Below are 25,524 nucleotides of genomic sequence, written 5' to 3'. Positions count from 1 at the left end.
GGTGCCAAGGGACCTCTCAGTACCCATGCGGCCACCATACTGGCCTCCCAGGTCTGGAGGTCCCCAGTCCAGCCCTACTCTTCACAAAGCACCCGTACAGTTCCTGCTCTCCCCATCCTCTGGGCACTTCTGCAAGATGAGTGTGACTACCCCCAGAGCATCAGTGGAACTAATGAGGCATGTGAAGTTTGGGTCACCTATCCAGGTCACAAGACCAAAGAGGGGCTTGAACAATGCACTCAGATGGCATGGAGGTGGGAGTTCCTGGCCATTGAAACACCTTGGGATGCAAACCCATCTGACATAGGGGTTCTGGGGAGGTTGATAGAGCTAGAATGGGTACCTGGGCCTGCAGCACTGAGGAACAAGATGTGTGCAGTAGAGTTTCCAAAGCAGAACAAATAGAGAAGGGAGAACATGGCCCCAAACTACTGCAAGGGAAGGTCCAGAGGTCAGCGGGGCTGGTATGAAAGCATTATAAGACCTCACACAGCCTAATTACCCTTGTGAAATCAACATCAGTTCCTGTACAGGGAAGAACTGGTCTTGTCCCTCATCCTGCATGGGGAGAGTACTTTCCACAGAATGAAGTATTCCAGAGTCTACTCCTCAGTTGGATAGATGCCCCATTTCCCAAGGTGCACAGGGCCATGTGAAGAGCTCCTCAGACCCAAGGCTCCAGGCTTTTGGATCTTGAAGTCACTATATGATATACATCCCAGGTAAATCTAGGACCTCAGGTGTCCCACCGAGCCAATGGCAAAGCCACAGTGTTGCCACAAGCTGGTCTTTATCTCATCAGACATCCACATGGCTCTCCTGCTAACTTGGACCTTCCTATCACTTCCAGAGTCCCATATCCTTGCTCTGAACCTGTCTTTAAAAAAGAACAAAACAAAACACCTGCTTACCCTGTGTAGGTAGGTGCCTAAGTCCTGTGTGGAAATGTACCTTCCAGCTTTGCTGATATAGTTGGTCCCTGCCACTTTCAGATGAGAATTTTTTTTCCCTTTTCTAGTAACTAGTTCCCTGGCATACTCATAACACCTAGAAAATTCCTGATAAAATACATCCTTCTGATCTCCTACTTCTCCTTAATCACGTCGCCAAATTGAAAGAGATTCACTTCATTTAATAAAATCTAGCAATTCCAAACATACACATGAAACCCCTCAGGCAGCTAAAATAGGAATCTCCAGTTGCCAGGGATGTCTTCAGATGAGCTTTGAAACCGTCCTTGGTTGCAGATACTTCCATAGGGGAAAATGATTTGTTTTAAATAGCAGCAGGATGAGATAACAGCCTAAATTCAAATCGCATTAGAGCGTTAAATCCCGTCTTCTCACCTCCGAATGTAATTAATTGTTATGACTCAGGAATGCAGCCTCTAGTTGTGAGCATGGTGCTATTTAAAGAAAAAGAGGCATCGGCTTCAGCTCAGGGGAGAATGCTTTCAGTCACCACCAGTTCCTACTTTGTGAAACTAAGGATGTATTTATACCCAAATCACTTGTTCCAGCTTCTCCTAGGCAGTGAATCAGGAAACTAGGTGACTGAAGGGAAGAGGGTCAGGTATGGGGCAGTAGGGTGGGACAAAAGGGCTGACTCCCACTCTTAGGTTTCCCAAGCATTCCCATTCAGGAGGAACCTGCAGAGGAGGGTGAATGAAACAGAGCCATCTACTGGCCAGAGTAGGGATGTACCAGCGAGGTCCTGGTACTTCTAAGCTGGCCCATCATGATCATTCAAAAAGTGCTCTTTAAAGGGGCAAACAGGTTTGTTCTTGGCAAGGAACCATTCTTGAAGTATGCAAAAGGTGCTTGGTTTTTGTGAGTGAAAACATGAGATACAGAAGTACGTGTCTAATTTAACGTATTTAATCGCTGCCAATGATCTAAACAGGTCTAATCATGTTAATAAAAACACGCTCAAGGGAAGTGACAAAGGGGAAAAAAGACATGCGATCCACAGAATCATTACAAACACCTTCAGCATTTTACTAAACCAAATCTGATCTAATTCAGAGTTCTAAGCCCTAATCTAAGCAACCTAGATGTTCACATCAGGATAATGATGAAACAAATTTTGGTCCAACATTCCAAAAATGTGTTAAAATACCATGCTGCCACTAAGATCATGACTGTGAAGTGCGGAAGCTAAGAAGTATTTGGGATACAATTATGTTTTTAAAGTAAGCTAAATAAAATGCATAATTTTAGTACTACCCATCCCTAGTAAGTCATTTGCCTTGCAGAAACTCAGATGGATAGTCTGCAAAAGAGTGAATATATCCAATACTTAGGATTATAATATAGAACCTGCCCTGCCATGGTAGGTATACAGAAAACATCAGTTTGTGTCCCTATTATATTTCTTTCCCTTTTTGTTACTGGAATAATAAGATTCTCATGAAGTAGCCCATGCTTCCTGAGGTTAAGTCATTCCCACTTGAAATATTTGTAAGATTTCATTATTCCATTTAGTTTCTCAAATAAAAATGACAGCCCCTATGAAAGCTAACTTACAGTTCTAATTTAAACAGATGGCCAAGGGAATTTATTATGGTTGCATATTTAGCAAGAGTGAGCATAAGAAAGTCTTTCTTGGGGCTTTATTGACCTTATTTCCAAGTTACTAAAACAGTTGTAGATATGAATTAAAAAAAAAATCAGAAAATTCAGGGGCTAGAGAGATGTTTCAGAAGTTAAGAGAGTTATGGGAGGCCAGGGAGGTGAAAGTAAAATCAGAAAGCCTTAGTTAATGCACACTTTATTCACTCAAGATGAAGGCTGCTGGAATCCTATCATTCCTCTTCAATTAATTGTATTGAACACTCTGTAATCCTACTATGTATCTGAGTGTGTGTATATGGGGGAAAGGGGTTCTTTAAATTTTCTGTGGTTTGTGGTTTTTTCTTCCATAAATTAGTTCCCACTACCACATGCCCAGGGGCCACTGCCTGGCATTATCGCATGCTGGGATCATTGGGGGAGGGTAGTGTGAAATTTACCACTGTCCTTTGTTTTGGAGATTCTTATTTTTTTTAGTAAGTAATCCTCCTATACAAATAGCTAATTAACTCCATGTGTTCCCCTGCCCATATGGCTGTTGGTGTAAATTGCATTTTCCCATTGATAAACAGTAATAATAAAATTTAAAAAAATCTTTTAAAAAAAAAAGATGAAGGCTGCTGGACAGGCAGCTGCCATCAAGCACCCAGGCAAATACTAGCACACATAGGCTACCCACAGTTGGGCACAGATGCATACAGACTGGCACACAGGCCACACAGGCCTATAAATAAACATATATAGACAGGCCTGCAAAGGTGAAGATACTTAGACCTCAAAGCCGTGTCTATTTAAAGTCACACAAAAATGATGCTCTGCCAAAAATGGTTATATAACATTTCATTGCTGAAAGGCTGATGGCCACTGCCTGAGGAGAATTCTTATCTGCCTTTATGACCCCCGTAAGAATTCAAGCCTGGTGACCTTGCTCTGCCAGAGGATCATTATGGCTTGGGTTTATAACTGAAGACCTCAGAGACTGGGGGGAACTGAGGTGTAGGGAGAACAAAGAGAGGAGATTGAGGATTTTGGCTGGAGAGGATTTTTAACTAGAGAACTGGAGGTCAGGATGGAAGATGAGGAAGAGCCAGAGGGGAAAGTTCTAGATGGGTAAGAACGAGGTGAGAAGGACCTAGGTGAGGCAGAACTAAGATCAGAGAATTAAGATAGAACTTAGAGGGGACAACAGATAAAGGTAGAGAGAAATCAGGCAAGACAGGAGCTAGGCTTGAGTACAGAACTATAGCTGTGTAGATAGGTATTTATCCCAGAGGAATAAAGTAGATGGACAAAGAGCTTGGTGTACTTAGATGCATTTCCTGAAAATAGTTCTTGCCATTCGTAGTTTCTCTTCTGGGCCCCTGGGAAGACTATTATTAAGGCTGGTCCTTTAACAATATACAAGACTACAAACAGGCAGCTTACCTCATGCAACCAACAATCAAAGCAAGAGACAGAAATGGACAGGAAATAAGATATACCCTTAAAGGCAAGCATGCAGCAACCTATTTCCTCTAATAAGACCCAAGCAACTACTGAGCCAATTCCTGATCAGTGGATTCATCCACAAAGGAAGTTAGCCCCTTTGAATAATCTAATTACTTCTCAATAGCACCACCATCTGGGGACCAAAGGGAGCCTTTGGGTTCATTTTATACCTAAACCTTAACACCTTTCTACTAGGTGGATAAATAGGACTTCTGCAGTCGGAGAAGGGCAAGTTAGGAGTGAACTGGAGAGCAATGCTTTGGTCTCCAGTAACCACACCTAAATCAGAAAAGGTCAGCTCTGGACACCCATGTTCCTGGCAGATGACTTTTTCTCTCTCTACCATGTCCTGACCAACTGACCCTAAATACATTCCCACAGACACTTGAGGGATGACACATTTTAGACTTTCCCCTACCTCATCCATTCTCCATCTGAGCTGATTCCACACAGCTTCTATTTTTTCTCTCTTTCTTCTCACTTCCACCACCAAAGCCAAGAATTACTTATTCCAAAACCTGTAAGAAATGTGTTGAGTATGACTTGTAGAAATGAGACTGTCTAGAAAAAACAACTCCATGATAAGAAGGATCCTTCCTGACTCTTACCCTTTGCCGAGCTCAGAACCTCTGGACTCAGCCCTGTTGTGAACTGGTGCTGGCAAACACAGCATGCCTGGCTAGATGGTTAGTCCCTGTTCTTCCCCCGAGACTCACGAGGATATTCCAATACAAAAAGTAGAAGAGGAGACTAGGAATGTAGCTCAGTGGTCGAGCCCCTGCCTAGCACTTGCAAGGCCCTAGGTTCAATTCCCAGCTATGAAAACAAACAAAACTTTTCGGAGATACTTCAGTGGTCAAAGAACAGGCCTGAGAACAAGAGTGCAGACACCCAGTGCTTGTACGAAAGCCAAGTGGGCATGGAGGCACCAGCTGCCTCCTCTGGAGGCAGAGGCAGGATTTCTGCAGCTGACTGTGAGAGATGCTGCCTCGATAAATGTATAATATGAAGAACCATCAAAAAGACACCAGATGCCTTTGGTCTTCACGTGCATATGCCCATACACACACACACACACACACACACACACACACACACACACACACACACACAGAGAGAGAGAGAGAGAGAGAGAGAGAGAGAGAGAGAGAGAGAGAGAGAGAGCACAAACAGCACACATACACATACTTACACAAAAAATATTTTTTTATCAGAAGGGCATGGTTTGTGTAAAACTGGTAGCCTTGTGGATGACAGATAACATTCATCTTTAACACATTCTACATCTGGGTGTGGGGCTCAGGCACCAAAAAGGAGAGACTGAGGGAAAGTGGTGGCTATGTGGACTGTGGAATCAAGTGCCACTGCTGGATATGTTGGAGAAAGACAGGAAAATGCTTCTGGTGACTAAGGTGAGGCACAAAAGACAGACAGCATGGAATGGAAATGCACACCTGTAATCCTAGAACTTGACAAGCTGAGGCAGGAGGATCAAAAGTTTGAGGCCAGCCTGGGCTGCATAGGAAGTCCTAGGAAGAATAATAAGACCCTTCCTCAAAAACAAAAACAAGCAAACCAAACAAAACAGAGTCTCTCATCTGTGCAAACCCCGAGGGTCCACCTCAGACTTCACTATGAAGAGAGTGGGGTCCCAGGGGAGTATGAAGCCACCACTCTAGGTGATGCTTCATCAAATTTAAATCTCAAATGGTGGTGGGGGGGAGTGACATCCTAGTACTTGGGGACACAATCAGATCTTGAGTTCTCAGAAGAGCTGATATTCTCTCAGCCCCCACAAAACAAGTCTACCCCTTACAAGAAAACGACCTGAAACCCAGTGTGTTTTCCAGAGTGCTGTGTACAGCAGCAGTGCCCAGTCTTCACAAGCACACACCCACACAGACTCTCCAACTCCCCGGTACTGGGAGAACCAAAATTATGCTGAAAATAACTCACCTGCGTGGCCTGGAGAGCTGAGGACCAATCCAATATTTGACTCTGAAGACATAAGATTGACTCACAAGTCTGTAACAGAGGGTGCCTTCTAATCTAATGTTTGGTGATATTTAGAAATTGAACAACACACTCTTAAATAACTGGCAGATCAAAGACAAAAAAATCACAAGGTAAAATTTAAACATTTTTTTACATTAAAAATGAACACTAGCCTATCACCAATGTTGTATGCAACAATCACAGTAGGAATATACGTGACATCCTCAGAAAAGTTGTTTCAATTCCATTCTCTAAGCCTCCCTCTTGAGAATCTAAGAAGGAAAAAAAGAAAAAAGGAGTGGGCTGCCTGGGACTCTTTCATGTTACCATTTCGAATATAAAATGTCACAACTATTTCAGAAAATAGCTTAGCAGTTTTCCATAACACTGAGCATATGCTTATCATATGACCCAGCAATCCCACTTCTAGGTATTTACTCAAGAAAAATATGAGAACATATGTCTACATAAAGCCACAAGTATTTATAGTAGCTTTATTCATCACTGACCAAATTGGAAACCACCCAAGTATGGGAGTAATCAAGAGATAAATGTCTTACTATGTCATGGTATATCCCTACAGTGGAATAGTTCTTGGCAGTGAAAAAGGAGAAACCACTAGCCTATGAAGCAACACAGGTGAACTTTAAAATACTGAACTGAGCAAAAAAGAAGCTAGACACAAGGTTAATGAAGGGACCCTAGCCAGTCTGAGCATGGCAAACATGACTCTGGCAGTCCTTGCCCTTCCCCCCTTCCCTCTTCCTTGCTAAAAACTGTTAGTTTACATTCCTAAAGCTAGTCACCAAGATCTATTTCTTTATTTGGCCACTTCCTCCCCCTGAGACTGACCACCAAGATCCAGCTATTAAACTATTGAAGTTCAGCAATCGAAAGCCCCCTTGTGGCTCCTCTAATTAACCTGTTTAATCAAAATTAAACACCTCATCCTAACATGGGGTTTCCTCCTTTACGTCTATAAACTGCCAATTTCCTATGGGCACATCTGTCTCCTCTCTATCCAGAGGCAGTCCTTTGTCCCTCCGGGACAAATGCCCCTTCCCCTTCCCCCTTGCCCTCTGTCTTCCTGTGTTTGTCTCCTATTTACTGCCCTCTGTCCCTCTGGCACCAATAAATCTCCTTTGTGTTGAGGACTTAGTCTTGGGTATCTTGTACCAGTCCTTTCAATTATGTCATCCCATTAATAGTAAAGTCTTTAAAAGACAAAGCTTATGAACGTACATAGAGGGAGAAGTTAGTTGTTTCTGAGGGTTGGTGGGTGTTGCCAGCAGGCTAAGAATACAAGTGAAGATAAGGGAGGCTTCTGGTGTGACGGGAATGGTCCGTTTCTTTTCTAAGGTTCATTTTTTAATTTTTATTATTAATGTGTTGTGTCTGTATGAGTTTATGCTTACATCATGACTGTGTATGTGGGGCTTTTTTTTTGGGGGGGGGGTGCCTGCAGAGACTGGAAAAGGGCATCAGATCCCTTGGAACAGGGTTTATGGGTGTTTGTAAGCCACTTGATGTGGGTACCTGGATCCAAACTCCAGTCCTCATGATAGAGCATCAATCAAGTGTTTTTAAGCACTAAGCCATCCGTCCAGCCCAGAAATGGCCTGTCATTTGACTATGGTAGTAATGAGTCAAAACTCATTAAAATATACACTTAAGACATTTCTTTAAATGTCATGTCAATCATGCCTTAGTATAGTGCATTTTCTAAAAGCTTTGAAAGTGTGACACCTCTGTCCAGTTTCTTTGGATCCTACTGCCAAGAGATCAGCAAGTGAGGAAAGTACATACCCTGCTGCAGAGATCTCCCTGCTACAGAGATCTCCCTGCTGCAGAGATCACCCTGCACCACCCAGAAGATGTAAGGCTACTCTACACAGAGTCAGGGAAGGAAACACTTGAACATCTGTGTGGCACACTGGAGTGTCATATACACATCAGCTGCAGAGCTGTAAAGGTAAATAGATGAAAGTAGTTAAGTACTGCTTCCACACACTGCTACTGGCATATATGCAGTCCATTACTGACCCAAACTTCATTATGTGGCATGTCTAGACATTCAGTTTTGAGTCCTGTCCATCACCATCTCCTGGGCACATTTGTCCATGGAGAAATACAGTTGCAGAAGTTAAGTGGTATTTCCAGTACCATCCTGGTTTTATTTCTCACAGATAAAATTTAATTCACACCCTAGGTAAAAAACGGATTAAAAATAATTGGCACGTCATATATTCCCCATGAAAGTCAGAATTGCAGGCTGATTCTGCTTGGTGGGAAGTGTGTTGGGGGTAGGTTCTGTGGGTCAATAATAAAATACAAAATGAAGATGTTCACTTTAACCAGCCTCCTTCCATGGACCATTGGTTTTCCTGCTTCCTCAAACTCAAAGTTTTCTATCCATTTTAAAAGGTTATGAAATCAGTTTAGCAAATCATGATTGGTCAGCACTGAAAAAATAATCATTACCTCAGGTATAAAAAAATAGAATTGAAGATATAATGGGGTTCCACACACAAAGTAAAACTTTTTAAAGTATTTGTTTTGTCAATGTGTGTGCATGTGTGTAACATGTCACGATGAAAAATGTATCTGTGTATCATAAAAGCTGCTTCCTTCCCATTGTCAAATACCATTGAAAAAGTGCTTTCAAGGTCAGATATAGTGGTACATACTTCTAGTCACAGTGCCTATAAGGCAGAGGCAGGCAGATCTTTGTGAGTTTCACTGGACTATAAGTATCAGGCAAACCTGGGCTATATAGTGAGACCCAGGGAAAGAAAGAAAAGAAGGAGGAAGAAAGGAAGAAAAGGAGGGAGGGAGGGAAGAAGGAAGGAAGGAAGACATTATTCAAAACACTATTCAGACAGTCAAAGATTTCCGTTGTCTGTCTCCAAATACCCTACTTCCTCCCACATACTCACATGTGTGCACCCACAGGCATGCATGCGCGTGCACGTGCGCACACACACACACACACACACACACACACACACACCCCTTGGTTTCCATCTTTTCTATAGTTTGAAAAGAATTACATCAGTAATAAGAATAAAAGCCTAAGGAAGAGAATAATGATAAAAGAAGAAATAATAAAAGTAATTTTATAGTCAAAGAAAGAAATAACAAAAGGAAAGAATCTATCAAACTCTCACGATGGCTCTCTCTGGAGAAGGTTCATGGGTGGTTTTTAATTGTGCTTTGATTGTCTATAATCTGGAGCTCAGACTCCAAATTCAGACAGATATGTTCTCAGTTATGATCCCCCAGACTCTCCAGAAACCAAATCCTCACAAGCAGTCCCACTGTGTCTGGAAATAAACAAAATATTCTGTACTTTTTAAATTTTTAAAAATATTTCTATGTAAGATTTCATTCTCTTCCACTAACAACACATTACAAGATTAAGCAATGGGCTCTCTATGTTCCCACTGAGACAGTTGCAGTCACATTTGAAAGTCCCTCTGCTTTTCCCAGAGGGACTTTATACACAGCTAGACATCTCTTCTTGCTATGTGATTTTTTTTCAGCATATCTGAAAATCAGATTTTAGAAGTCTGTGCTGAATTAAAGGCTATAGTGATGAAGTTTCTATGGTTTTACTCTCTGGTGAATTATTGACCTTAAGAATGAAGCTGTCATGTCACAGTTTTGAAGTCCCAATCTCTCCCCCACAAAGGCTCATTATTAAGGACGATAGCACATAAGCAGGGTCCTTGCTTTCTTCCCTACAATGTATTTCACACAAACTTATAAACCTCATAAGTGTTTGGTGTTCCCCGAATGATCAGTGTCCTGTGATGTCATCATGAAACTGAGGAAGATTAAGAACTTTAGCCTGGAATGATAATGCATTGATGTGTTCAGAGTCCAGGACTGGGTATCAACCCCAGCCTACTCAGTTACCAAGTGACTTTGACCAAGTCACTGAACCCCTCTCAGGCTCAATTTCATCATCTTTGAAATAAATGATCTGGGTTCATTTACCACCAAGCTTTGTTCTAGCTTTAATTTTTTATTATTCTATCCTTCAGCTAATGATCCTATTAAAAGAATATAATGTGGCACATCAATAATGCTAATGGAATTAATTCCTTAAGTCCTGTGACTCTTTTGAGTTTCTCACCATCATTTAAATCTATTTTTAGACTAAGAGTAGCTAATGTGGGATTTGCCTCTTGGGGCTTTCCAAGTACAGTGTGTGGAGAAAGGGTGGAAAAGGGTAAAAGCATGGGAGTAAAAAATTGTGTTATTTTAGATCATAACCTGTTAGCATAAATATGTTCATATATATCACCAACATATGTGTGCACCACTATCATAGATGGCTGATAGATTATAGATGGATAAATGATAGAAGATAGATAAATGATAGGTGATAGACAGATGGAAGATAGATAGATAGATAGATAGATAGATAGATAGATAGATAGATAGACAGATAGATAGATAGACAGATAGATAGTATAGATAAACAGACAGCTGATACACTGGTATAAGACAGACAAACCAATTAAAAAGGAATTACCATTCCATCACATGAGACACTGAATCTTCAGTTGCTTGAAAGCCTGGCTGTCATATGGCTAATGGTGGTACCATCCATTGGTCCTGAAACTGACCAATTCCAAACACGTGATCACACTTTGACAGAATTCCACTTGGTTTTTCCTTAGTGACTTGGTTTCTATCTACTCTGTGGCATTTTCAAGTGATTCTCTCACCTTTGACCCTCACTGCTGCCCAATACCTACTTACTCCTCCTCTAGCCATGACTTCAATGTATAAGGAATAGGCTCTAAGATTTTTTGTGGCAAAAAAAAAAATCCTATTAGGATTCTTCAAAATTCTAAACCTATCTAGTAGCAAAAAACCCTACAAAAATATTTGAATTCCCAACATAAATTACAGATAGTATGTGTGAACAATAAAAATTAGAGTAACATCCCTGTTACTGGATAGAAAGAAAGAAGAAAATCTAAAACAGTGTGGTTCTACCTATGTTAGGATCCTGCCAACAATAGCAGCCTTCTACTGAACTCTACCCTTGCCATGGCTTTGCTAGTACATTATACAGCTACCCTCTCCTAGAATCTTTGTAAAAGATCTTTATCAGTGCCATGCTGTCAGTGAAGAAATGGAGAGAAGTAAATAATATGCCCGATTACATTGTTATAAATTCATGTGGAATTTACAGATAGGTATGTCTGGCTTCAGTCCTTTTAGATCTTGACATTAGACTAGACAAAATTGTCTCTGTAAATTTCTAAGCCTGCTAGAAGAGCTCATCTAATCTATCCCAACTCCCTGAGAGATTAACAGTTGTGTCCAAACTCACCTGGTGAGCTCATGGTTAGCTAGGGATAGACCTTTAGAGTCCCCAGCAGATGTATTGTAACAAATAGCAGACAAGGTTTAATAGCAGAATGTTCCAGATACTGAGATACACATAATGGGTATATGTACTATCTCATTAGTACCATCAATAAACTCAGATATTTTGTGTATGTTCATGTGTGTGTGCACATGTGTGTGTGTGGGTGCTCATGTGTGTGAAGGACAGAGTTTTTTTTATCAATTGTTCTTCACCTTATCTTTTGAGATAGGGTCCCTCACTAAGCCTGGAGCTCACCTCTTTGGCTAGGCTTGCCGGCCAATGAGCTCTAGGAATCTTTCCCTAGCCCCCGCATTACACACCCTAGAATTCCAGAAGCATGTGATCATACCCAGATTTACGGGTGCTGAAGATTTTAACTCAGGTTCTCATGCCCATGGGGCAGGCACTTTACTGACTGAGCCATCTCCCCAAACCCTCCAGCACTCCCTATTTTTATCTCTATGGAAGGTGAAGTAGACACAAAGGACTCTACAGTCACACAGCCAGTGACCCAGACTTTAAAGTGCTCTGCCGTCCCAAAAGCATACACACAGGACAGGTAAAGGATGAGGCAAGGAAACTGGCCTGGCAGGGCAGTTCTGGAGTTCTTCTGCTCTTGGACCTGCCCACCACACCCCAGGCCTGTGTCCTGCCACTGGTGCTCCGTTGTCGTCATCGTGAGTTCACTCCCTCTGCGACTTGGCATGGCCCACAGAACTTGGCACTGCCCACAGAACTGATCCACTTCCTGACTGGATGTCCAGAGTGCTTCACCACTGAAGCTGTCCCACAAACTTTCCTAACACAAATGCAACAGTGTCGAGTCAAATTTCTCAATTTTTCCAATGTGTCTCACTCTCAGGAAATATTCTGCAAGGATTGTGTAATGTTCTGAATGCTTTCGTGACTCATTGGCAAAGTGTCTGCAAGGATTTTGAAAATAACAGAATTAGCAATAAAGTATGGAATGTCACATTATCATCAGAATCACATAGTCTTACTAGATTCTATTAGAAACCTTTTCTCAAAAGCTTTACTCTTGTAATCATAGGTAAAATTAAATTTTAGTGTTGAATGTCAAAACCTTTAAGGCCATTATTTTTCTGATTGTATTTTTATAGATACTATACATTTTTCTTAGAATTATTTATAAATGCATATTTATTTAGAAAGCATTTTTGATACCCTGGTTGTCAACTTCATATTATGTATTTCTGTTTGTGCTACATTATGATTTTCCAATACTCTACTAGAAAGAATTACAATTTACTATTTTGTTTATGTGTTAAACAACCTACTTTAAGAATATTTCAAAAGTACTTGAAGTAAAATATATTTTATTTCTGAGACTACAAAGCATAATAAATCTTTTAATCTTTGTAGTTATTTAGATTCTCTGTGTCTTTATTTTCCAAAATTAATTCCAGGGTCAAAATGTCACATACAAACACACACATATAATTTTGCTCCTTATATTTCAAACAATACATGATATATGACTTTGTGGCCATATTATTGGGATAACATGACCCCTCTTCCAGTTACTTACTAGTTCTCTTAATGTTATCTACACAGAATAATTTTCTATTGAATTCAGCCATTTTGTTAATTTCTCTCTAATGACATTGATGTCTTGGCCTTATCTCATTTTCAGCATACTGACACACTGCATACTTTAATCAGTAATATTTCAATACATTTTCATCTCTTGTTTTTCTCAAATGCAGCATCCATTTTTATCATACACTCATTCCTAAATTAATGCTCACTACTGTAGTCGGATTTCTAGACTCCTTTACTCTTGGATTTTATTTTTTCTCACTATTGATTTTTCTTTCAATAACTTGTTATAGATATTTATCTACTTCAGTTTTTAACTGCTTGTTTTCAAAAGTATAGAGTTATTGCCTTAAAATTCCACTTGCAATTTCATAAAATATTTTGGGGATATGTTTTCATCCTATATTTTGTGTCACTTTAAAAGAAAACCTATTTTTTTATTCCATTCACCGCGAACTAGAACTTTGTGTTTATTGTTTCATCCTTTCATTCATTAGATAGTAACTTGCATTGATGACAAAACTGCTTAAGAGATGTTTTTTTCCACTGCTGGTTGCATAGGGCACAGTCCGTCAACACAGGGAAGCATGGTGAATAGCTCTGCTCAGTCTGTGGTGGAGGGAGTTTGTGTTACAACAGCTTGTTCACATTTTGGCAGACCAGAAAGCAGACAAGGAGTTTGGATTGGCTGAACTCAACTTTCCTAAATTTTATAGTGGTCATTTTTTTTAGCATGTGAACAACCACAAGAAGTCAAGTAGGAAGAGAAAACACATCTCTCACTGACCACACAAGACAGGGCTAGAAATGCAAGGACATGTTGTATGAGGCATTTTATGAACCAATTAGAGAGGAGTATTTCCTTATACATTAGCAGCATCCAAGAAGAGAGACTAACAAGACATGGTCCTCTTAAAATCCGGCCTTAGAAAACTCCTCCCGGTGGGTTCTGAGGTAATGCCACCACGCACATCCTGTCTTCTGAAATGGGACACTTGTTCTGCTTCGAGTTTTCATTATTTCCCTCAGCTTTCCCCAAATTCTTATTTCATGCTACAGACTTTGAGCTTGTTTCAGCAAAAATAGAAGCAAGAGACTAGGAAAACATACTCTCAACGTTTTTTACCTCTTCTATTTCATCATGCAGAAGGTTTGTGTTCTCTATGTGCTGTTCTCTCGCTCTAGACACAGTCATGTGTCCTCTACGTTCCAGTTTTCAAGAATGAGCTGTGAATGACATGAGACTGCCCTTGCTGAAGTGCAGTCTGCGTTCCTTGCTCTGATTCCAATAACAGCAATTTCTTTCCTTTCATAAGGATATTGTTTTTCGTTTTCACTGTTTTCTTTCATTACACTGGAGAAAATACTGGATAAAAGTGAGCTGCAGTGGCTCCACCCAGGCAAACTGGCTGTGCACTTTCTATTGAGGTCTCCTCCATGCTTGAGGGTCCTAAATTCTCAGGAGGAACAGTGGGACTCAGATACATCAGTGTCATAAAGACGGCATGCCAGAAACAAAAACGAGGCAGGAAATGCAGAAAATTACGTTCTGATGAAGCCCTGATGAGGAGTCCTGGAAGGACACACTGGCAGGCTCCTAGCAAACGCCATGGGCTTCCCTTTGTTGTCTCTGTAACCACCTCAATCAGGGTTCTTTGCAATCAAGCATCCTTTGATCACCTGCTCTGATGTGCCAAAAGCAAAGAGGCCTCATTGTGCTTTGATTCACCGGCAGGCATTCTCTGTGTTAAACAGAAGTTTCAGGGAGATGTATTCTCAGTCAGTGGCATAAACAACTGCAGCAGGGAGAAGACTTAGACAAGTATAGCAGTGAGAGAGACCCAAGGCTTGGTCTTGAGATCACCTTAACTTTCATACTCAAATGTTCCCTTCGATAAAAGTTTGGGGAATGCATGCATCTTCTCAAAAGTTCTTCCCCAGTGACATGTTGAAACAAGTGTTTCTCTAAGAGTATTTGCTTGAAAATATATTTACCACTCAACTGCCAGCACAATAACAAGTCAGGCTTCCGTCAGACCCCCGGCTTGGGGTGCCCACCCTTCCCAAGTCACCTGGCTTCAGACTCTGCCTTCTCACCCCCACCAGGTAGGGGTGATGGGTCAGGAGGGCTGGAGCTGGCTGGGTGGACCCTTGGACCTGGCTAAGCTTCCAAGGGCCTCCAGGTGAGCCTGGAATCGTGCCAGGAGTTGAACCAGGCTCAGAGGTGTTAGGGTTATCCCCTTGTCTCCTGCCATATGAGTTCTGTGGAGGGATGGCCTCAGGTTGGACTAGGTCTAATGTCACAAGTTGACCTGGAGACTCCGCAGCCTGAGGGCCAGGCAGGAGCAGGATTAGAGAGCAACTCAGAGGGGACCTTTCCTGGGCCCTGTACTGTCCGCTCCAGTGACATGAAGTTGGAGAAGGTAAAACCAAGTCCCCAGGAGTCCCAGGACATGACAGCCATGCAGAAGGAACTAGAACAGTTTGCAAAGCTGTTGAAGCAGAAGAGAATCACCTAAGGGTATGCCCAGGCCGACGTGGGGCTCACCCTGGGTGGTTCTCTTTGGAAAGGTGTTCAGCCAGACCACCATTTGCCGTTTTGAGGTCCTGCAGCTCAGCTTCTAGAACACGTATAAGCTGTGGCCCTTGCTGGAGAATTGGGTAGAGTAAGCGGACAACAATGAAAAACTTCAGGAGATATGCAAAGCAGAGATCCTGGTTCAGGCCAGCAAGAGAAAGTGGATGAGCATTGAGAACATGTGAGGGGAACCCAGAGACGTGTTTCTGCAGTCCCAGATGCCCAACCTGTGGGCAGATCAGCATCATCGCAAACCAGCTGATGATGTGGAGAAGGATGTGGTCTGAATGTGGTTCTGTAATGGGTGCCAGAAGGGCAAACCATCAAGCATCAACTATTCCCAATGAGAAGAGTACGAGGCAGTTGGGTCTCCTTCCCCGGTGGTGGTGTGTGTGTGTGGGGAGGGGGGGTGCTGTATCCTTTCCTTGAGCTTCCAGGGCCCCATTTTGGTGCCCCAGGCTATGGGAGCCCCACTTCACCACATTCTACTCTTCAGTTCCTTTTCCTGAGGGTAAGGCCTTTCTCTGTGTTCCTGTCACTGCTCTGGGCTCTCAAACCAAGGCACCAGCCTAGCCTGGGGATGAGATTAGCTGAGGCAAAGGAAAGGAGGTAGACGAAGAGAACCTGGAGCCACCACAGCTTCGGGACGAAGAGAACCTGGAGCCACCATAGCTCCGGGGTTAAGTTCATTTACTGAGGAGGGATGGAAGCCCAAAAAGCATTGGGGTAGCAGGGGAGATGAAGTTCAGTGATGCTGTTGATCTTGAGCCCATCACTCGTCATTTTGTTCTTAAATAAAAAAGTCTGGGACTCATTTTTTAAAAAAATAAAATTTAGTTATTTTATTTCCTTTTTCTGAGACATGTATAACTGTTCTTTGGAGCTGTCAATCAATAAGAGATGAACATAATTAACACATTAAGCTAATAAAATACTTGCCAAAGGCAAATAAGCTACTTTGATTTGCTCAGATGATCTTATCACAGGAAAATGCATGGCTTCTGTTAAGTTCTCAGAAAAACTGAAGTTAGTTTTGAACTCTTACTACTCTATGAAAGTGAGGGAGGGTTTTGAGAGTTGGGTATCACATATCTCCTTAGCTGATGATTTCTGAGGTACTACAATGCTAGCCCTGTCAACTTAGATAAAATAAAGAAACAGACTGGAAGGAAGTATCGCAGTAGAGAAAGGATTAGGGAACTATGCAAGGCTTACCTCAGAAGCACAAAATCACAACAAATTGTGTTTGTAAGTTTAAATGTTAAAAATAGCAATTTTCCTCAGAGTTTTATAAGCCTTGCTGCATTTATCTTCTTTAGTAAAAGATAGTTCGAAGAGAAACTTTAGCTTTTAGATTCTCATGCTAGAGTGATCCTTGGTATCATAAACCAGACCATCAAAATAATGTGTCAGCCACACATTCATGCAAGACACCATATTAGATGCAACTTAGCTGCTGGAGGCTTACCACTTACCTCAACAGAATGTATTTCTTTGACTCAAAAATCTTACATTTCTTTAGCCTGCCTTATCCTTTCTCCAGCCACCTCAATGATTAAAAATGAGATCCAAACTTGATTTGTCATTCAAGTCTCTACAACCTAGCTTAGACCTATAACTTCAACCACATTCCTTCCTCAGCTCAGTCCAATTAAACAAATATCCATAGGTGCTTTCTATCTGGCACATTCATTTTGGAAAAAAATCTAAGTAAGTGTCCTCAGGATGTGAGACAAATGTACAGCAGTGGTGGTTATTTATAGAAGACCTGCTTAGGATGGGACCCTTTGTTGTTGGGGTATTTACTCTTTTGTTCTTTTGGGGAACTCGTCACCCAGCTCCCAAAGAAATTCACACACAGAAGCTTATTACTTATGAACACCTGGCCTTAGCTTGGCTTAGTTTCTAGCCCGCTTTTCTTAACTTTAAATTATCCCATCTGCCTTTTGCCTCTGGGCTTTTCCTTTTCTATTTCTGTATACCCTTCTTTGTTTCTTATTCCATGGCTTGCTGTGTAGCTGGGTGGCTGGCCCCTGGAGTCCTCCTCCTTCACCAGCTCCTAGATCTCCTTTTTGCAGATTTCTCCCGCTATACATTCTCTCTGCCTGCCAGCTCCACCTATCCTTTCTCCTGCCTTGCTATTGACTGTTCAGTTCTTTATTAGACCATCAGGTGTTTTAGACAGGCACAGTAACACAGCATCACAGAGTTAAACAAATGCAACATAAACAAAAGTAACACACCTTAAAATCATATTCTACAGCAACCCTTCATCATTCCATCATGGGTAGGGAGGGGCTTGTTAGTCCCCACCTCCCTGGGGAGCCAAAGGCAATTAATGGCTACTGGGGAATGAGAATTGTTTTCTCCCATGGTGTAACCACCATTGAGTTGCCCATGTTCCAGTAAACAGCCATTCACTTATGCTCATGTGGGCAACCTTAATTAAATTCAGTGGATCACACAAGAAGAAAGACATTATTATAGCAAGAGAGGAATCGTTGGACAGCAGGAGGAGGGGATAATGGAAGGGTGAAAAATGATCAAAAAAATTTTATACATATATAAAATTGTCAGGGGATGATTTTTAAATTTAAAGAAAATATAGGTTAAAGTGATCAAATAAAATGCTATCCTAACCTAAAAGATGCAAACAGCCTCTTATCCAAGGAAGGAGATCACAGACACATATTCAACAGAAAACATACCAGTCTCTGCCTTGCTGGACCTTTGTAAGGATTAAATGAAATAATATATATGAGTCAATCTACATGGGGCTAGATATAGGGTGACATCTGGCTAAAATGGCATGACCAGACAAGACATATCCACTCTGAGTCATTTTGACTTCCTTACTCTTTCTCATACTACTTTGAGACCAGTGGCTTATTGCTCCAGGTTCCAAAGAGATCCAGCCACAATGTCACAAAGTATGTTTGCAAAGTCACTTAGATCCTACAAAAATTTTTTGCAAAGAAATGGGGAAGGACATTTAGAAGGAAAATGTAATAAAAATTCTCCAATAAGCATTTCTGGGCTTCCCCAGAACACTTCAAGTTCTGCCATTAACCTCTCTACTCACTACCACTTCCCACCTTCATTCTAGACAAAATCCACTCCCTTTTTCTGAGCTCTAACCCTGTCCATATTGGGGGAAAAAATTGTCCTAATACTTTAAAGACTGTGGCCCCAAAGAAATTACCTCAGCATTTACATTTTGTATATGCATTCTTGGCTTATTGTTCTGGGGCAGTAGGGAGATCAGGTGTACTGTGGAATAATCCTTCTTTATGCTGTGACAATGTATTACTCTTGTTGGTTAATAAAAAAGCTGTTTGACCTATAGCAAGGCAGGATAAGACTAGGCAAGAAAGCCAAACTGAAAATGCTGAAGTGAAGAAGGGCAGAGTCAGAGAGACTCGAGCCAGCTGCCTAGGAAGCAAGACATGCTAGAGGACATGCACAAACCATGTTGCAATACATAGATTAATAGAAGTGGATTAATTTAAATGTAAGACCTAGTTAGTAATAAACCTGTGCTATTGGCTGAGCATTGTAATTAATATAAGCCTCTGTGTGTTTATTTGGGACCAGGAAGTCAGGACAGGAAAACTCCGTTAATACAGGTTTTTATGCACTCAAACTTTTATCTAATGAAAATCAGAGCCACTGAATTAAATAGGGACTGATATTGTTCTCCCAAGAAAATAATATATTCTGCATGATTTGGGACTTAGAAAGAATTAATGATCAAACTTGTTTGGACTTCAAAATGTCACCAGATGATCTCTGCCATTAAATGTCAGCCAAACTCAGGAGCAGAGAAAGTGAATTTCCTTTCATGGAGTTCACTCCTGAACTTGTCCTTGAGATTGCTTTCAGGTCAAAGACTCAGCCTTTCTAGTCTGCCCCCAGATTTGTCTCTCTGTGCTATGTGTACCTCAGGTACTCACTGGAACAACTATACAGTTCTCAGGCTCCACCCAACCCTCTATGGCTTGACAGCATAGTCTGTTTAAGGACACTGTTATTTCTTGCTACTTGCTCTGCATCCTTTCCCATTCTATTTCCTGGAGCCACAAAGTTATACCAGTGCTGCATTAAACTCCAGCAGCATCTCCCTCCTCCAAACTTCATGATGCAGCTACAGAGTTCTTTGTTTTACATGCAACTTCCTCAGAAGAGAGGTCAAAGCACCACACATGCCACACTGAGTGGTAGAGCTGTGTTCTGTGTCTTTTATATACAACTAACTTCATTTCTCCTTTGCATGTTGGCACCTCTAGATATCATGCAGAAAAACATTAAACAATGAGACATCATATTAAATTTGGCTAGATGTTGTGATTGGTATGTTCATCATAGGAAAAATAACTTTGCTGTGACCTTGGAAGATTCTCGGCACCTGCTATCCAGTCTGGTTTTATGTCAATTTGACAAAAGCTATAGTCATCTGAGAGTAGGAACCTCAACTGAGAAAATATCACCATAAAATTGGATTGGAGGCAAGCCTGTAGAGCATTTTCTGAATTAGTAATCCATTGATATGAGAGAGATCAGTCTAATGTGAGTGGTACCACCCTGGACTAGTGGTCTTAGGTGCTGTAAGAAAGCAAACTAAGCAAGTGATAAGGAGCAAGTCAGTAAGCAACACGCTTCATGGCTTTTGCATCCACTCCTGCCTCCATGTTGCTGCCTTGATTGAGTTCCTGCCCTGACTGCCTTTGATGACAGGCTGTCATTCGGGATACATAAGCCAAATAAACCCTTTCCTCCCCAAGCTGCTTTTGGTCATGGTGTTTCATTATAACAATAGACACTGGTGGACCTCTTTTTGGTCAGACCTCAATTCCCTAGATCTTTGGGATACCAGAAGAAAGAAGTTCAAGTGAACTCTTTTCCCCAGACCCAAGGAAAGCTTAGATATTCTGCCACAGAATCACAGTCTCATGTGGAAGTCTCAATAGGAAGATGGAATGCAATCAACATTTTCCCTAGGAGTTCTGTTAGTCAGTTTCCCATTGTTGTGACAAAAATATCTGGGCAACACTACTCCAGGGAGGAATATTTACCGGAGTTCCTGATTTCAGAGGTTTCTAAACATCTTGAGGAAGGTGTTGTAGACCAGAAAACTGGGAAGCCAGAGGACATGCACCATCATCTTTCTCCTCGGTCCTCTAGCCCGTATGATGCTGCCACCCATATTCATGGTGGGTCCTTCCATCTAGTTCATCTTCTACAGAAATGACTTCAAAGATATAAAGTTCAGCCTTGCTAATCTTAACCCAATCAATCTAAAAATCAGATTTATCATCACAGATGTCTTTGCAGAGTTAACACTACTTTGTTATAAAGTAAGTGAATCCACACCCCACCACCTAGAACCTCCCTGCCGCTCACCATCTTACCTGCTGGGAAAGTCTACTAAAACCCAACGTGAAGAACATTTCTCTAGCTTGTCTAGAGGCTCAGAATTCCATTCTCGCTTCATGCAGCTGCTTCCCTTGGCACCCAAGCTAGGCTGGCTCTCTTTTTATGCTATCAAGATGTTCCTTGTTTCTGATAATGACTAGTAATAATAATATTTACATGAACAAGCCTTCATTATGCCAAAAGATCTTCATGTGCTTCAGCAGCAGTTTGTGACATAAATTCAAGGCCAGATCCAGGAGTATCCAAGATGGTCTTTAAAGAGAGACCAGATGATACCTGGCTGACAAAGCACAGCAAAGGGAACACTTCCTGCCCAATGGGAAGTGTTAGTGCCCCAACTGTCAGTTGGAAGGGAGCGCTGTAGGGATGTGCACTGGTTAAGGCTGACAAAACAAAACTGTGCTACTTAAATATGACTTTCCTATGCTAAGAAACTCGAAGTCCCCATCTGTTGCCTTTGGCTACCTCTTCCGCCTTCTGAAAACTCACATTCTTCATTTCTCTGGGGAAATGGGCTCAACTGAGTGAAATGGTTTCTCTACAAGGACCTTGTACTTCTAGCCATGAAATGGGCAGTCACCCAATAGAGGTGGCTAATTAATCCCTTCCTAGTACAATAAGAATGTTGGAGATGTGAATCTGGGAGAGATGTACTTCTGCAGTAAAGCTTTCATTACTCAAGTAATTCCTGCACCTGCCAGGAGCTGCCTATTTCTCTGCCCTTCCATTGAGTAGTTCTTGATTCTTGCTGTGACTCTGCCTTGGTGCTTTTGTTGTGGTTTTTGTTTAAGCTTGTCATTTCCTGTAATTGAACATGTGTATACACATGCATACACACAAGTATTCATGCTTTGTTTAGCCAACTTGCGTTAAAAAAAAAACTCTGCTATAAGGGGGCTTAGTGTCTTGTGAAATAGACTTGGGAAGTAGTTTAGTAGAATTTGGGGTGAATACAGGCTCACAGAGGAACAAGCAAAGCCACAGCAGTATCAGAAGTACTGCCAGCATTGGATGGCTAGTTATGGTGAGTGATTTTCAACTAGCAGACATTTTAATTATGGAAAACCTTCCTTAGAATATTGTCTCCTTTAGACATATGATAAATCAAGAGAAAATAATCAGACTAATAAATTTTGAGGTTTACTTGGAGTACAGGTGAACTGTGACCCAGTACTATGTTATTCTGCCTTAGAACTGCAGAGACAGAGAGCTGAAGTAGGGTTGGGATGCACTGAGGCCCTTGAATGTTGGGTGCCCCTTCACATCCTAGCCATTTTCACATGACACAGAATGTCCCTTCATTGACTGTATGTGCCTGCAGTTGTCATCCACCATGGACCACGTAATCCCAACAACAGACCCCATGCTAAAAAATGAATACAATAGAAAACTGACCAATTCCATGTATCCTCACAGTTAACTCCCCACAACCTAAGACACACTAGTGCTATGAAAAATTGTAGACTATTTCAAATAAGGAATTTTGTTTCTTCTTGAGAGGTAGTCAGTATTGGAATAAGAAATTTGTTTCATTGGAAATATCTTAACTGCTTCCATGACTGGATAATCTTTTGTGTTGATCTCTTAGAAGATATAAAATGTCTAGCCTGAGAAACCCACAGACAAACATTACATAGGATGGGGCAGGGGAAGGATTGTAGAAGCCAGAAGGGTCAAAGATACCACAAAAAAAAAAAAAAAAAAAAAAAAAACAACTCACAGAATCAACTAACCTGGGCTCCTAAGAACTCACAGAGACTGGAACAACAACCAGGGAGCCTGCATGGGACTGACCTAGGCCCTCTGTGTATTTGTGAGAGTTGTGTAGCTTGCTCTTCTTGTGGGACTCCTAACAGTGGGAGCAGGGTCTGTCTCTGACTCTGTTGCCTGCTTTTGGGACCCTTTCCTCCTACTGCGTTGCCTCATCCAGCCTTAATAATAGACGAGGTGCCTAGTCTCACTGCAACTTAATATACCATGGCTGGTTAATATCCATGGATGGCCTGCCCTTTTCTGAAGAGAAATGGAGGAGGAGGAGGAGTGGATGGGGTAGGGAGAGGGGGAGGTGGGGGAGAGGGATTGAGAGGAGAGGAGGGAGGGGAAACTTTGATCAGATTGTAAAAGCAAAATAAATAAACAAATAACTACTATATATACATATCCTGAAATTTAAAGTTTACTTTGGGTCTGGTCTATATTTGTCACGAAGTAGGCATAACTCAGCGAACCCTGATCTACAAAGAGGATTAAACAATAACTGATGTGTTAGGTTTATAATGCTACGATAACAAAATACTATAGAATATATGGTTAAAACCACAGAGGGTGCATTTTTCTGCTGGAAAGCTTTCAGTAGGTGTGGCTTCTTCCAAAGCCTCCAGTCTTGGCTTGCAGGTGCCCACCTTCCCACAGGGTCCAATGTCCGTCCATCTGCCTGTCCTAATCTCTTCCTTTTAAATTTCTTAAAATATTTTTTTTAGTTTCCAGTATTAACACTCAAGGTATTTATTGGTTGGCTAATTGTTGAATTATTCATCCATTTCTGTCTCATATTATTATTTTTGACTTGTTAATACCATACTACTGACAAAAATTTTAATATTTTCACATGAAAAACACTGCATAATTAATATATAATGTAATAATTTTGGTGACATGTGTACATCTTATGAAATTTCATCAAAATTTATACTGTAGACTTATCTATCTTCACCAAAGACTGCTTTTCACTCTCTTATCTTCCATTGTTATCATTAGCTTTTATCGTAAGAGTGATTAACATAAATCTACCTCTGGGCAAAAGTTTAAGTTTGTAGTACAGTGTTTTCATGTATAGGCAGTTCTGTATGGCAGATCTCTTTGACTTTTTAATCTTGTGAGAACAAAACCATATACCCTTTGATTAATATCTCTCAACTCATTGCTTCCAAGTCCTGAATAACTACCTTTCCACTCCCTTCTGTGACATTAACTATTTGAGATTCATCACACGTGGTACCATGTAGTATTTGTCTGCTTCAATTCACTTAGCATAACAGTCCCTAGATTAAGCTATGCTATCTCAAATGATTAAATTTCCTTACTTTGTAAGACTGAAAAATATTCTTTTACAGGTATAACTTTTTAAACATTTATTCATCCATTCATGAATGTTAATGTTGCTTCTGTGTCTCGGCTTTTACAATATACTCTATAGTGAACAATGTTTCTTTGAGATCTGATTTCAATACCTGTGGTATATGTCAGAATATACCCACAGATGTCTACATCAGACAGTAGTTTCTGTTTTCAGGGGTTTTATTTGTCTATTTTTAATTATATATATATATATATATATATATGTGTGTGTGTGTGTGTGTGTGTGTGTGTGTGTGTGTGTGTGTGTGTAGGTAAATGCACAAGAGTATATGCCCACAGAAGTCAGAAGAGGGCATTGAAACACTTAGTAGCGGAGTTGCAGGTAGCTGTGAGCCACTAGATGTGGGTGCTGGAAACTGAACTTGGGTCCTCTACAAGAGCAGTATACACGCTTAACCACTGAGCAATCTCTCCAGCCCCTAGCTTCCAGAGTTTTCTAAAGAATATCTATATTCTTTCCCATAATAGTTTCAATTATTTACATTTCTGCCAACAACAAACAAGCATGTTAAACTAGTGTCCATAACCCTTTTAACAAAGTAAATCCTGGGACTAAATGACTCTCTAGGTGAATTCTACCAAACATCTAAAGGAGAATTAATTCCAACATTTTCTAATTTTTTTAAGTAGAAGATAGAACATTTCTAGTATTTTTATGAAGCCAGCATTATCTTAATATCAACCAAACATTTTATAAGAAAAAGGTACAGTCTAGTAAGATAATGAATATAGATATGAAAATCCTCAAGAAAATTTTAGCAACCCACACTCCCAGCACATTAAAATGATCCAACACTATGACCAAGTGGAATTTATCCATAGAATGCAGAACTGTCTGCCACAGCAAATAAATTGATACGATGTACCATATAGCATTGGGAATTGCATTATCTCAAAGGATATTTGAGATATTTCAAAGGAGAAACATTTAACAGAACTTGATAATCTTTTGTGGGAAAGTATGTGTTATTAATAACTTAGGCAGAAAAGGAACATTCCTCAGCACAATAGACTGGAGGAATAGCTCAGTGACTGAGTGCTTGCCTAGTGTATGTGACGCCCTTGGTTTGGTCCCAGCCCACTGCTATCATCACACTCAGTAGTGAAAACTTTCACTTTAAGATGTAGAGCACATCCTCTGTGCCCATTGTCTGCCACTTCAATTCAACACAGCACTGGAAGGGAGCACTAGCCAATCAGGACTTCCAGACACAACTAGGCAAGAGGAAGTATCAGAAAGAAAAAAGTAGAATGATCTCTTATTTTAGATGGCATAATACTATATATTGAAAACTCTTAAAACCACTGAAATACAAGCTTTAGGGGATTCAATTCAGTGCATATCGGGTAACATGGAAGGAATATAAAATGAA

General features: G+C 40.9%; 1 pseudogene; it reads left to right on the top strand.

The window, feature by feature from the left end:
• The first annotated feature begins 13,905 nt into the window (after window positions 1-13,905).
• On the top strand, window positions 13,906-16,153 carry LOC128117449 (POU domain, class 5, transcription factor 1-like; annotated as a pseudogene).
• The last annotated feature ends 9,371 nt before the right edge of the window (window positions 16,154-25,524 follow it).

Source organism: Peromyscus californicus, unplaced genomic scaffold, assembly GCF_007827085.1.
Source record: "Peromyscus californicus insignis strain IS unplaced genomic scaffold, ASM782708v3 Scaffold_21__1_contigs__length_65335640, whole genome shotgun sequence".
Taxonomy (NCBI): Eukaryota; Metazoa; Chordata; class Mammalia; order Rodentia; family Cricetidae; genus Peromyscus; species Peromyscus californicus.
Note: the sequence above shows the minus strand (reverse complement) of the source record. Positions and strands in the feature narration are given on the sequence as shown.